The sequence below is a fragment of the Lissotriton helveticus genome, chromosome 8 (assembly GCF_964261635.1).
Source record: "Lissotriton helveticus chromosome 8, aLisHel1.1, whole genome shotgun sequence".
NCBI classification, from domain to species: domain Eukaryota; kingdom Metazoa; phylum Chordata; class Amphibia; order Caudata; family Salamandridae; genus Lissotriton; species Lissotriton helveticus.
In genome coordinates this window covers 212,499,998-212,514,640 of record NC_136069.1, presented here as the reverse complement: position 1 = coordinate 212,514,640, position 14,643 = coordinate 212,499,998, and the positions used below count along the sequence as shown (strand labels likewise).

The window sequence follows — 14,643 nt, the reverse complement described above, 5'->3', positions numbered from 1 at the left end:
GGTGGATTTGGAGTTGATGGCTGACTGAGTCTCCTTGGTCCTTTATTATGGAAGGTTACTTTTGTGAGAAGCTCTCTAAGATTGTATCCGTGGAGGACTTATCTCCTCCAGACATCATAGCTGAAAGTTTTGATGGTTCCGCCATTGAGATGTTAGGATACATGGCGTCTGAGGTTCATTTCAAAGGAAGATCTGCATTCATCAAGGTGTATGTAGCAAAAAAAGGGGTTAATGTTTTAGGTTGGAGGTACCAGTGGAGGTTGGGGATCATACTTAATCCGCGTTGTAAGGAACCAGAGATGGTAGTGGAAGAAGTTCAAATTAGTAATATTGAAAGAGAGTTCCCTGAAGTGTTTTCAGATAACCTAGGAAAACGTAAAGGTTTTACACTGCTATTAAACTTAAACAAGGAGCGATTCCCGTCAGACAGAAGCTCAGGAATGTGCCAACTAATGTAAGAGAAGAACTGAGTGAAGTTTTAAGAGGAATGTTGGATGAGGGAGTCATTGAGGAAGTAGAATCGTCTGAATGGGTATCTCCGGTTGTGTTGCACAAAAACCTGACAAGTCTTTGAGGTTATCCATTGACCTCAGGGCTCTAAATGCTAATATTTTAATTGATTGCCATTCCTTGCCAAATATAAATGAAGTTGTGAGCATGTGAGGTGGTGCCACTGTTTTCTCCACCTTAGACTTTAGGTCGGCTTATCACCAAATTGAGTTAGCTGAAGAGTCACGCCACATGACTGTATTTATCACGCCACAAGGTCTGTTCCAATTCAAAAGGATGCCTTTTGGATTGGCATCAGCGGCTTCCGTTTTTCAGAGATCTATGCGCCATATTTTCAAGAACATGCAGTTGTGGGTAAAATGTTTTCAGGATGATATCCTTATTTATTCTCCTGACAAAGGAAGTCATGCTAAGCATTTAAATGAAGTTTGTTCCATTCTGAAGGAGTATGGGCTAACTCTTAAAAAAAACAAGTGTAAACTCTTTCAAGATGCAGTTGAGTATCTTTGACACACTCTTAACAAAGAGGGTGGTGTTCCAAAAAAATCCTTGGTTGATGCAATTCTTAAAGCTCCAGCACCTGATTTTAAGGATAAGTTGCTATCATTCTCAGGTCTCTGTGAGTATTATAGCAAATTCATTATGAATTTTGCTTCAAAGATGGAACCGTTGAGAGAGTTACTGAGGAAAAATGTTGAGTTTGTCTGGGGTATAAAACAACAAGAAGCATTTGATAAGATCAAATCAGAGATGTTGGCTGCTCCTACATTTAAAACTTTTTGCATGAATTTCTTTGGAACTTACATATAATCTGCATGTTTGTGTAATTATGTAAATTGTATTGTTTAATGTTCCTTTTATGGTTTTCCTTGTGAAATTCCGAATAAAGAAAGAAATAATAATAATATAGGAAAAACTTGTGTGCTCACTGTGGATGCCAGTCTATATGGTCTGGAATGTGTGTGGTCTCAGTGTGCAGGGAAGGACGAATGGAATGTGGTGTTTGCCTCCCGGATGCTTAATCTAACTGAGAGACGGTATGCTGTGATAGAGAGAGAGTTATTGGCATGTGTATGGGGGGTTGAACATTTTAGAAACTATATCTGGGGAGCGAGATTTGTTTTGAGAAAGGATCACAAGCCTTTAGTTTCAATTTTATTTCAATTGTATCTCCTGGTGGTGGTTTCAATGCCATATCCCGTATTGCGAGATTAATGTCTTGTCTGCAAGAATATACTTTCACTGTTGAGTATGTCCCAGGAAAGTGCAATGTTACAGCAGACTGTTTGTCCAGACTTCCATGTGAAGCTGATGTGGTATATGATGATGTGCCAGAAATTGATGCTGACATTTCCGAAGTTATGTCAGAGAAGTTCAGTTCCATTTCTCAGGAAGAGTGGAAAAAAGGGATGGATGATGATGTACTTTTAGGTCAATTGCTTGGCCCCCTAAAAATTAGATTTGTGTGGAACTATTTCTTTTTTGGAACATTTCTGATAAACTGGTTATAGAAGGTGATTTTATATTCAGGAAAGGAAAATGTATTCCACCTTTTCGTTTCGCAATCAAATGTTATCCATGAGTCATGAAAGTTATTTGGGAATGTCCTCCATGTAGAGACTCATAAGATCAATATTTTGGTGGCCAGGTTTAGATAGGTTTGTTGACAGAATAGTCTGAGAATGCCCTGAGTGTGTGAGTAGTGAAAAAATGCTCAATTGTGATCATGCTCCACTTATTCCTGTCACATGGCCAGATTTTCCATGGCAGAAGGTGGGCTTAGACATTGCAGGGCCCTTTAATTTTTTACCTCAAGGTTGCAGGTTTGCTATAGTATTGGAAGATTACCATTCTAAATGGCCTGTGGTAAAAATTGGTTCCACACGCCACCACCGAAAGTGTGATAACATTTTTTAAAAGAAGTCTTTGCCAGAGAGGGGTTCCCAGATGTACTAATTTCTGATAATGGGGTACAATTGAAATCTCATGACATGACAGATTTTCTTAAGTTTTGAATATTAGACATGTCACCACAGCATTATATGAGTCACAAGGAAACGGTCAAGTTGAAAGGTACAACAGAGTGCTTAAACAAGATATTTTATGGGCACGGAATTTTGGTTCAACTTGGAAGGATAAATTGAGAGAAAAATGATGGTTATACTGTATAACTCCCCACTCAACTACAGGAGTTTCTCCCTTCCGTTTACTCAAAGGTAGAGAACCTGTATCAAATTTCTGTCCATGGTAGTTCGGAAAAGTCATGAAAACGTATCCTGAAGAAATTAAACAAGAGGATGTTGCTCATACTGTGAAACAAAAACAAGATAGAGGTAAATTATTTTATGATTTACGCATGAAAGTAAAAGTACCACACTTTGAAGTTGGAGAGTTGAGGTTTAGGAGACCTGGTTTGGTTCCGAAAGGTAAGATGAAATTTGGTAAACAGATTAAGGTTGTGAAGGTGAATCGCAACAGTGTGGTTACCCAAGATGGAAAAGTATGGAATGTAAAAACAAGTTTCTAATTGTGTTAAATTGTCTGTGTAATTTTCCTAAGGGGAAAGATATGTTCCAGTGTTTAAATGTTTATTTCCTTTTTATTCCCCTGTTCCGTTAAATTTCTTTTGTATATTTTCAAATGAGCGCATGCACTGCTGTTAGTTATTACTTAATTTAGAATGATTCTTTATCTCATTCTGCTTTGGATTTCTGAGCAAGCAGTACTGTACTCTGTTCATTAAACTGCTTTATCCCATCCTGGATTTATTGGACTTATTTACCAGAGAAATTTTCAGTGGTCCATTGAGTAATTGATATTATAAGGAAAACGTAGCCAATAATCTGCTTACCATGTGATCCAATTCTCCTTTGCAGCCCACTCAATTGATTAGCCAATCTCTCCATTGCAACAGCAAGTATCAGTGGTGACAAAGAACATTTGTTATATGTGCCACATTCAAGTTAAATTAGCTTGCAGTTAATACCATTAGTATAAATAGGTATAGAGGAAGATTAAATATTTGGCAAATCTCTTCTCAAATCCTACATTTTATAGTAATATCCGTATGTACTCCCATTAGGCCCATATCCCTTTACAGGATGGTTATCGCCACCAAGCTACCACATATAGCTGCCCTATTTATGTCAAGCATGATACCTAGCACTTTATAAGGCTATTTGGTTTTTTGGAATGCATCTATTTTGGCTTTTATGTACCTAACAAAATAGTTTTGTTGCAATCATTTTGCAACATTTTACTTTATATATTCAAGGTAAACTAAGGTTAAGAGCGGTAAGACATCCATGCTTTATTTTTTTTCCAGATACATTATATTTAAACATTCACAAAATTTGATGTAAACAGCATCAGAGCAATATAGTTTTTGAGAAGTTAGTAAATTCCTTGAAGGGACGATCCGGATTCGGAGATTTATCTTTTTGGGGAAATCTGTGGCCCTCTTTATTTCTTGTATCTTAATTTAAATAACATGACAGTTACGTATACTGTTAACACTTGTTTATACATTAGATTTGGGCAAGTCACTGAAGTCTCAAGCCAGCGGCCTGTCTCACGTAAAAGTCCACTTAAACCCTCGAGTCGGGTAAGCCATGCTATCATGTGGTATCTGCATGCCACCCATGTTCTAACCTGAAGTGCCAAGAATAAGACAAAGCATTATTTGTTCATGTAAAGCAAGCAGGAGTAGGTGGTACCCACCTATTGGCGGATTTGGACAATGTGAAGCCCAAAAACCTAGTCAGGGTTCTCTGATGCACCAACCTGTTAGGTCCTAGGCAAATACTTTATTTCACTATGCCTCCTTTCTCTTCATTATAACATGAGAGTGCATAGAAATATTTGAGTTCAGGACGTGTGTCGTACAAAAACCTCTCATGTTTGATTTAATAGACAATAATGTTGCTCCATGCATAATAAGAATCTAGGCCACATGTAGGATGTGCATGACCACTGACCTGACCCTTAGTTCACTAATGGCATTGTTGTCAAGGTAGGGGGCTTGAATGTTTCTAAATTCCTGTTTAAAAACTAGGGGGCCTATTAGGATGGCGGAGGTGGAGGGAACTTCCGCAGGGGTTGCGGCGTTCTCTCCATGCAGATTAGGATGTGACCGCCACCCTGGCGGTCACATACCCTATGTTTAACATTGCGGCGGGTGCTGCTTGGAGCAGCGCCCGCCGCAAGGTTAAAAGTGCATGCTTTGCATATGCATGCACAAAGCGGCAGGCACCGCGCGGTGCCTGCCGCTTTGTGCATGCATATGCAGGTACCCCCCCCATGTGCACCCCCCACCCCCAACACCCTGGGGGCTCACAATGAGCCCCCAAAAACGAAAGACCACATGCTTTTCCACGGCGGAAAAGCCGCCACGGAAAAGCATGTCTTCTGCCCCATCCTAATATGGCTGGCGTGTCTGATAAACACCGCCACCATATCAGAGCTTTTCCGCCGCGGTCGGAATGCGACCGCGGCGGAAAAGCGGCGGACGGTCTTCCTGACCCACCAGCCATCCTAATCTGGCGGTGGGTCTTTGGAGCCTCCGCAGCGGTGAATCCGCATCCTCCGGGCCGGCGGTGGCTTCCGCCGGCCCGGAGGATGCGGATTCACCGCGATCCTAATCGGCCCCTAAATGTCTATAAATGCCTCATAATTATGTGATGTAATATGTACTAAGGTGAAATGTTAAAGGTTATTTTCATTTTGAACAAATGTTAGCATGATGTTTGTTTCACGATTTACATGGCAAGCATTTCCTAGCTGGCTTTGTGCACAAACTCTTAGGGCCTATCCAGATCCGTGGGTCGTCTTCCCCAGATATGTGTTGGCTTGCCCATCTCTGTTACACTTTTGGGCCTAGTATTAGAGGTTTGGGCATATGTTGGAGCATAAAAATTGTTCATTTTTTTAAATGTTTATTAGTATATTTAATTTTGAATGGCAATTAATGTACTTGTATTCTGGGACTTCTACACTGGTAAAGAATAAATGCAGTATGTAAACAGATGATACAAGAGGATAAACCTAGGATAACCTAGATTTCACAAAACTTGACTGTCCACATGGAACCAAGCAACATATCTTTAAAAAATATTTGTTTCAATGATGCTTATGTTATTAATTAGTCCACATTCATGGTCCCTTCAGTGTTTTCTTGTTATTTTTTTTTGCATATTTATATAGCGCAAACTTGACCCGAAGGTATTGGAGCGCTTTACATGAGCACCGGTTACTTACACATTCAGGCACGGGGAGATTAAGTGATTTGCCCAGAATCACAGGATTGACCCCGAGGCTCGAACCCTGGTTTCCTGCCATAAAGTTGGCAGTCTAGCCGACGGACTAGACTATATAAAAGTGTGTGTCACTCGGAAATATATATTTGAGCTTTAGTCAGTCTGTTCTAACTTTTCTGAGCACATATATATTTTGGTGTGAGTCACAAGAATTTTGTCACCCTTTTTTTATTGTGCATAACAATAAAAGACCAGTTGTACTGGATTTCGAGGTTTGCATACGACAGGAAAAACCAGTTGTATTGGATTTCGAGTCTTTTCTATACAAAATAAATTTTTTCTTTGCTAGCACTCCTTTACATCATGGATGTACACAAATTCTCCTTGGTTTTAAAGTCGCCTTATTTGACTTATTGTATGTTAACTTCGATTTTTTACTTCATCATCTTACCAACATTTTCGTGGTAAGATCAATCATAACAATGTGCACAAGATGTTAATGTAGCCAATAAGAAAGCTGAATGGCATCTATCAATTATAAAATCTAAAAGTCAAAAGTATCCATATTTTAACCTGAATATTAAGCAGCAAATATATGAGGAGGAGATTCTTAAATCTGGGCACTTGCTGTGTCAAACATTTGTTCGTTGCTCACCAAATTCATATATCCAGCTCCACTTGCAATATTTTTATATTGTTTTATCATTTGTGCTTTTTGCTACATCGCTCTCCATTTCCTTTGGCAATTTTTTTCTATTGTATTCTAATGTGAGAGACACATTTGAATAACTCTGTATCCAAAGTTTAAAGAAACTTCACCTTCTTCTCGGACTGCTGACAGCAGTCTGCCTCACTACAAAGGATAAGTGAAGACCCATTGGAAAGGGCTTGCATTAATCCTATTTGAACTCCTCTTTCAATGCATTAAAACTGACTTGGAAAAAAATTAGATAGGCCAAATATTTGCTTCAGTGAAATGACTACAACAGACCCCCTTCACTCTCAGGCGTCCACGGAATCCATCCCTTCCAAATACCTAAAATCTGGAAAATTGCTTTGTTAGCAAAGACATTTTAGCTTACCTTAAAACCAAGTTTGTGTGCTTTATGTTCCCTGATAAAGAAACAGGATAGGATGTCCTTGTACTGATAAATGCAACCAAGGAACACCAGAAAATATAGTGCCACCTTCTTTAAGATAACAAACTGTGAGACACAACAATTATAGTAGATCTTGTGGCAAAAGTAGAAATTGCCTACCTGCTACCACTTGTGCAGAAAGGCCCCTCAAACTGACTATTGCCACCAAAGAAGCTACAGGATGCATAGGATATATCGCACCCCTGCTCAGCTCCACAAGCTAAGGCTCATACCCAACGACGCCTGTATGCGCTGCGGCGCCCCTGTTGCAGATTTCGCGCATCTGGTATGGCTGTGCCCCAGGGTCGCAGAGTTCTGGCAAGGCGTGTGCTCCACAGTCTCGGCAATTACTAGCACCACAGTATCCCCTGATCCCACCATGTGCCTACTTGGCTTTGTAAAATTCTGTCCAGATGCTTCCTGCCGTCTAATCGATATGCTGCTTGTCTTGGCCCGGCGCATGGTGGCCATGTGCTGGGGTCGTAGGCCTGCTCCCAGGGTTAACAGTTGGCTAGAGGACGCCTCTCGATATCAAACTTTGCTATCGGAGTTTGGGGATTTAATGCCCGCTAGGTCCCGACCAGTTGATATTTGGGGTCCTCTGTTGACTTACCTTCATTCCCGCTCCCCCCCCAAGCGGCGCCGCCTCTCCCGTGCTCCCCGCAGGCTCCTTGCCGGCGGCAGCCGCCGGTGCTATCCGTATCCGTCCTCCCGTCCCCCCTCCATCTTAGGCCCTGTCACATGTCTCATCTTCAACAAAGGAGTGGCGGTGGTGCTCCCCCTGCGAGAAGGGCCCCTCTTATATTTTTATGATGTCTGTGTAACATGCCTTTGCACCTCAGGGGCCCGCGTGAGGGACTGCTGATTTCATTTTCTTTGCTTGAACTGGCTTCCAATGTGTCGCGTTGCATTTTTTTGTTGCACAGTGTACTGTACCTGACTTGTAATTCCTCAATAAAGGTTTTGGAAAAATAAAAAATTTAAATAAAAAAAGAAGCCATAGGAGAAATATACCAAGAAACCCCTTCTGGGAATAGTCCTTCATTAGTCACAACAAAGGTATAGCGAAGTACAAATTGCAAGCAAAAAGAGCCCATCTTGCAATCAATGTGATAAAAAAACTTCCAAAAGAAACAAACACAAGCAAAGGAAATCCAAAAGCCATAAATTAAGACATCCCCCAGAGACTTGTCAATTGCAAGAGAGCGCCACCCACAACACTGCTGTAGATGGAACTCAAACCTAGCAGATATAGCAACTAAATTACAAAGACAATAAAAGTTTCATGGAAATTGTAGTACTCATTCTTATAGTCACAAGACAATACGTCACATACCTACACTGTTCATAAAGCTCGTCTCAAGATCTTTTCCCAAAAACCAATATCCAACACATACTCACCTCAAACATAAATGTAGAAACCCATGTGAAATTTTCATGATTTGCCTCAACGTAACTCTAACAGCAGCTGTCATTTTCTTGCTAATCTTAATAATAATACCAGGCTGTGCCACAAATTACTTGTTCAGTTTCATACATCTGCCATTGAATGCGAGAAATTCTCAATCCAATTACTTGCTCCAACGGTTTACATTTCTGCACCTTTTCGAAGGTTGAATGTGCGCTATCTCACATTATGCCCCTACATTATGCTAATGTGATTTTGTTTGGTTGGAACCATGTAATCTCCACAAAAGCTCTGTTTATGAAAACATATAAATATATCCAATGAAGTAGTGCATTCTAGGGTTATGCTGACCATGATATGGATGTATCCTCTTGTTGCCTGTGTCAGTGATTAAATTTTATTTTTGTCTTTACATTTTTCATACTTTGTGTAGCGTTTTTTTTCCAACACCCACACATCCTTTTCTGCTGATTTTCCAAGACAAAAGTATTCAACAGTTATACAACCACCTCAAACATTAACATCAGAAAAGGACAGCTTTTAAAGGCCGCGCCCACAACGTACACAGGTAGATTAGTCTGACAGTGCCTTCATTCTTTTCACACCATCAGTATCATATCACATTCTCAAGATCCTGAACTTAATCACTTAAGTGCTAAGGACTTTCTGGACACATGCGCTGAGAACATGACCAGTACGCCCTAGATGAAGAAGCAAGAAATCCCTCTGGAGCTTCAACTGTAGCCCATGGCTATTTTTTTTATTTATAAAGTCATTGCATTAAAAGTGAAATCAGCCGAATGGCTGATTTCACTTTATTGGTGCTCGGTCGGAATATTTCAGCCCCTTCATCCTTCCCCACAGTACCTTCCAGGATCGATTTTGGGTAAACACCCTAGTCCCCCTAGGACTCCTATAGATTTGATATGTGCCTGTCCCAGGCACTAAGCCAGCCACACAAGTGGGGTAGCGTTTTTACCAAGACAAGTGGGGGAACGCTGGATGGTAGGAATTTTGCTGCTCCCTGTGGAATCTGGTAGTTTACTTCAACGAAATACAAGGAAAATGCACTACATTAGGTAAAGTTTGAAGTTTTCAGAGCATTCTGGGTATGAAAACGTTGTGGGATCCACACGAGCACACCACCCTGGTCTCCCGCAGGCGTCTAGTTTTTTTAAATGTCTGGGGTTGGTAGGTTTCCCTGGGCTGTCGAGCCCAAACCCAGGCCCAAATACAACAGCTGACCCAATTGCCAATCAGGTAATTTTTTTTTTTATAGGAAATATTGATGTCTCCAGATTGTGCTTTAGGCCCCTTTCCTGACACAGGCGCTAGTCCCACCCACACAAGTGAGGTACCATTTTTATTGGGAGATATTGGAGAATGCTGGGTGGTATGAAATTTGTGTCTCCCCGCAGAACCCAGAAATTTCCTCGACATCCCCCGCCACAGCCACATCGCAACCCACCTGAAGGACCTGCACTGGCTCCCCATCAACAAGAGGATAACCTTCAAGCTCCTCACCCACGCACGTACACAAGGCACTCCACGACACCAAACCAGCGTACCTCAAAAGTTGACTCAGCGATACACCCCCACCCGCCAGCTCCGCTCCTCAGACCGCGCCCTCGCCACCATCCCCCGCATCCGAAGAATGACCGCCGATGGCAGATCAATCTCCCACCTCGCCGCCAAGACGTGGAACACCCTTCCCATCCACCTACGGCAGACCGTAGACCTCCTGACCTTCAGGAGACTCCTCAAGACCTGGCTATTCGAACAGTAGCAGCGTACCCCCACCCCCCCCTTTAGCGCCTTGAGACCCTCACGGGTATGTAGTGCGCTTTACAAATGCTATGATTGATTGAATGAGTGACTGATTGATAGGTTGCCCTGGGTGCCAGCAGAGATGCGGCTCAAAATCCACAGCTATTCATATTGGATTGTATGACATATTTATATATATATATATATTTTTTTTTTTTATTAATCAATTTTTATTGGTGGGAACCCCCTCAAACCTCCCTTTATTGATCACCCTTACTACCCTATTGCCCCTACCTATTGCTTCTAAACCCTAAAAAAAAGTTACCACTCTATGCCCTTACCCAGCCAAACCCCAAAAAATACCCTTATCACCCAATACCTCTACCCACCCCAAACCCTAAAAATCCCCTTAGAGCCCAATACCCTTACCCAACCCTAACAATACCCTTACCAATACCCTTATCCATCCCAAAACCCTAAAAACACCCTTCCGACACAATACCCTTACCCACCCCAAAACCCTAAAATGCCCTTACCACCCTATACCCTTAGCCTTACCCACCCTAAACCCTAATAAAATCCCTTATTACTCTATGCCTGTACCTACCCCTAAAATACCCTTACCACCAGATGCCCCTACCCACCTATTAACCCTAAAAAAATCCCTTATTACCCTATGCACCTGCAACCCTTAACCCTAAAGAACCCTAACAACCCAATATATATATACACACACACACTTACCTTAATTATACTTACCATGCGTGGTAAGGGAATATGTGTGGTAAAGATTTGCATTGTAAAGGTTGCGTAGTAAAGGCACTGCATGGTTAAAACATTGTTGTAAAGTATGTTTCCCTTCACAGTGTAAAAAAAGAGTGGATTCTACTGGGTGAAACATGAAGTTTCCAGGTTGCATTTTGGGGCATTTTGTGTCGCAGGTGCTAGGCCTAAACACACAAGTGGGATACTGTTATAAATTGAAAGATGTACGGGTCACAGAATAGAAGAACATTTGTTATTACCAAATGCATTTGTGGCTTCCAAACGTAAGTCAGTGTGGAAGAAAGAAGACATTTTTGCAAGATGCCCTCTGGATCACTTCATAGTATGGTTAACCACAAATTTGGAGTTGTACAATAACCAATGTTCCTAAACTCTGTATCTTGTCAACATTTTCAGAAAAACATAGGTTTCCTTCATATTAATTTTTTATATTTTACCATAGGAAATATTCTAGTAAGTAAGCAATGAAAAATCATTGTACGGTGCAGCTCAGTTGTTGGCTCTGGGTATTGTGGGTTTTTGGGAAACCTACAAATCCTATATATTGGCGCAACCAGAAGGGTCTGTTGGAAGTAACAGTATATAGCTTTCGTAAATTGGCCATCATGTCAAGAATTTACAGACGAAAATGTTGCCTCAAATGGTTGATTTTTCCTACTCATTTCCGTTATTTCAACAGTTGGTTTATTTGTGCAAACCTTGAGGAGCTATAAAAATGAGGCTGCCTGTGGTGCACCGATGTATGGGGGCGGCCACCTTCGTGCCACATTCCGACACATCCCCCCGCCCAGTCATAGTGCTCCAGCCCCTGGTCAACAGGAAGTAATACCCGGTAAAGTTGGTCTCAAACTACTTGGCCCACGGAGCCAACACAGAGGGCTACCTATTTTTACATCTGGACCTCATGCTCCTCACAAGATATCAAGTGATGAGGTCAGGTTTAGAGTTGTCAGGAAACTTTGGGATGAGCAAACGATAGTCCAGTCATTCTTTTCATATTGGAGCGGCAATCGCAGCCTTTAAGGTGGGCCTCACCCCGATCGCATCAAGAAGGTGGGGCGGTGGGACTGTCAGTGTTATAAGCGTTATATTTGCCCATAAGGGGTGAGAAGGCTCAAGGGTGGCAGACAGTGTAAATTAGTGTGGTTTGAAGAGGCGTGTCATCAGCTTGCTGTGTGCATTCGTTAAGCTTTTCTCATTGTGGTTTGTCATATTTGTGTATTATGTGTGCAACAATTAAAGTGTGTGATCAAATTAGCATTTCTTTATTTCGTCAGGGGTGTGGTGATTGGACACTCATTCATCACTAGGGTGGTGCAATGAGCAATGACCAGAACCTGGAGGAACAGGTTCAACCACACACAGATAGCATGGTTAGGGTTCCCGGCCATGTGATGGCAAAGTTCCTCAATATACTGCAGCGGAGATTGGCGGGGGGGACAACAGTCATCCACCTTGGTGGCAATGACCTTACGTCTATGGGGCGCTGTGCGCTAAGACAGGCAATGAAATCCACAATGGGCGAGATCAGAAAATGCATGGCGCACTGCAAGTTATGGTGGTCTGAGATTACCCTACGGAGAGTCTGGCACGGGGACATCAAACATTCTTGCAGAAGGGTAAACAGCACCATGCGTAAGTAAACAGAGCAGAGGGGTTTTGGCTTCATAAGACATGGACTGATACATGCCAGCGCGCCATTGGGTACTTTGAGGAAGCCGGAGAACACCTGTCAGAGGTTGGCATGGACTTGTTCCTGTTGGACCTGGGTAAAGTCCTTGTAACTGCGGGTTGCAAGTGAAGCAAATGCCTACCTTGGTGGGGGAGCCCTGGATGTGACCACTGTCACATCCAGAGCGATGGCAGATTTATAGGGTGATCTGGAGGCTGATTGGTACATAGGGGTACCATTTCTAGGAGCACAGCAGGGGTGTCCTATGCCAAACCCCAGGAGTCATTACAGCAGAACACTGGGCGAAACGTAGGCCCCCAGCTAGTCCTTTGGGAAGTTGTACACCTGAACAACCGGGGGCTTGCCTGGCAACGCTCCGCCCCTTAAAAGGCACGAGTTAAGTCATGGACTTGGGATCCACAGTAATTAACGTGGGAAATCCCCCAGATAAATGGAAGCACCAGTAGGGTTGGCCAAGGTGTAGTTTGGCTCATCAGGCAGGCAGGGCAGCTTAGTTCATTCACCGATGCCTGCACTTGGATCACCCATAACTTAACCCACCACATTGGCATACTTCTTGTATGATATAAACCTGCAGCAACTGTTTTCCAACAAACCGTGTGTGGAGTGATTATGTATTGCAGTGCATGCTGATAACTCATCATGTTTGGGGAGGGCTGCCGATATTGGCACTATGGCTCTTTGCTGAACTGCAAATTCTCTCTAACTTTCAAAAGTGTGTAGCTTTCTTGGATCACCCATATGTTTCACACCAGCTCCCTCCTCAAACTACATGTAGGTTGAAACTACACAAATCAGGAAAAATGATTACCTCTTAGAAAAAAGAAAAACTGTGGTAAAAAACGATTGTTTGAGACAATTGTGCTTTTTACTGAAATATGGTGATCCTAGCACAGGAAACATGTTGTTGATGCCCGTAAAAAAATATGCTTTTTTACACAGCACTGTTTCCCCATTATCCCCCCCCCCCCCCAAAAAATAAGAATTTTCTACATGAGTCCGATTCCCTCCAACAGAATCCACAAACACTGGGTACCTTTGAAATCCCAAAGATGTTGGGGGGAAAAAAATTACACATTTTGGTGGGAATAATTTATATGAGTAAACAAGTTAAGAAGACTACGTGCAAAGAACACCAAATAGCAAAAGATTATTCGGCCTAGCAATTAAGGGAAATCATAAAGTTTTTGAGAAGTTAGTAATATTCAGCATCCAGTTAGACAACAAAAGCAAAACTACTGAAGATATCTTGAAAGTTGGCAACGTTGTAAATGAACCTAAAACTTGACAGCTTAAATGTAACAAACATCCTGACAAGGTAACTTCCCCCCAAAAAATTAGGACAACAATTTAAGAGGGCAAAGCCCTGATTCTCATGTGTGAACACAAAAAGAAGAGTGCCCACATTTTCCCAAAGATTGCGGAGGACTCCTGCCACATCTCACAGACTACACCTCAAGTCCAAGAGATGATACCATAAGAGCTCAAAACCAAGAAAACACTTTACACACAATGATTTGTAAAGTGATTCTGATGACATATCGAGTCAGCTGATAACTCCCAGACAAGTGACTCAGATGAATGTGTAGGCTGCAGCGTAGTCCACAGCCCATATCATTAAGACAGGTAATAAGTGACGTGGGTGAAGCACCTGGGTGTCACACTCACCCGTCCCCTGGCAGCGTCACAGCCGGAGGTCGGTTACTGTAGGAACGGTAGAGGGCCAAGGAAGTCAGGAGCTACCAAGCTCTACCTGGTCCTGGGGGCAACCAAAGTGTCACTCGGAGAGGAACCAGGACGGAGTCTGGGCTGGCGCAGAGCCGCGGTGCTCGCACAGGATAGGACAAGAGACGGCTGCAGGCGGTGACAAGCACGTCACATACGTGCACGCCGGATGGCTCTCGTCGACGGATAGCGTCTCAAAATTCTTTTTAGCTGCTGAAGAAGACCCGAAGAAGTATGAGGTCAACTAGCACTACGTTAGTGTGTGTCCCTCTTTGACATTAGATGTGGAGGCCCAACAAAGGTGTTTAGAGGATGCAGTGCACGTGCATCCTTCAGTGCACGACTTCAGCCAATAAACAA

General features: G+C 42.5%; 1 protein-coding gene across 1 annotated transcript in view; it reads right to left on the bottom strand.

Annotated features, from left to right (window-relative positions):
- The window catches only part of TMEM50B (transmembrane protein 50B), a 91,235-nt gene extending 76,809 nt beyond the window's left edge, over window positions 1–14,426 (bottom strand). The window contains exon 1 of the mRNA XM_078656951.1: window positions 14,227–14,426. The gene's annotated coding sequence lies outside the window, so the exon portion shown is untranslated. The remainder of the gene's footprint in view (window positions 1–14,226) is intronic.
- Between the last annotated feature and the right edge of the window lie 217 nt (window positions 14,427–14,643).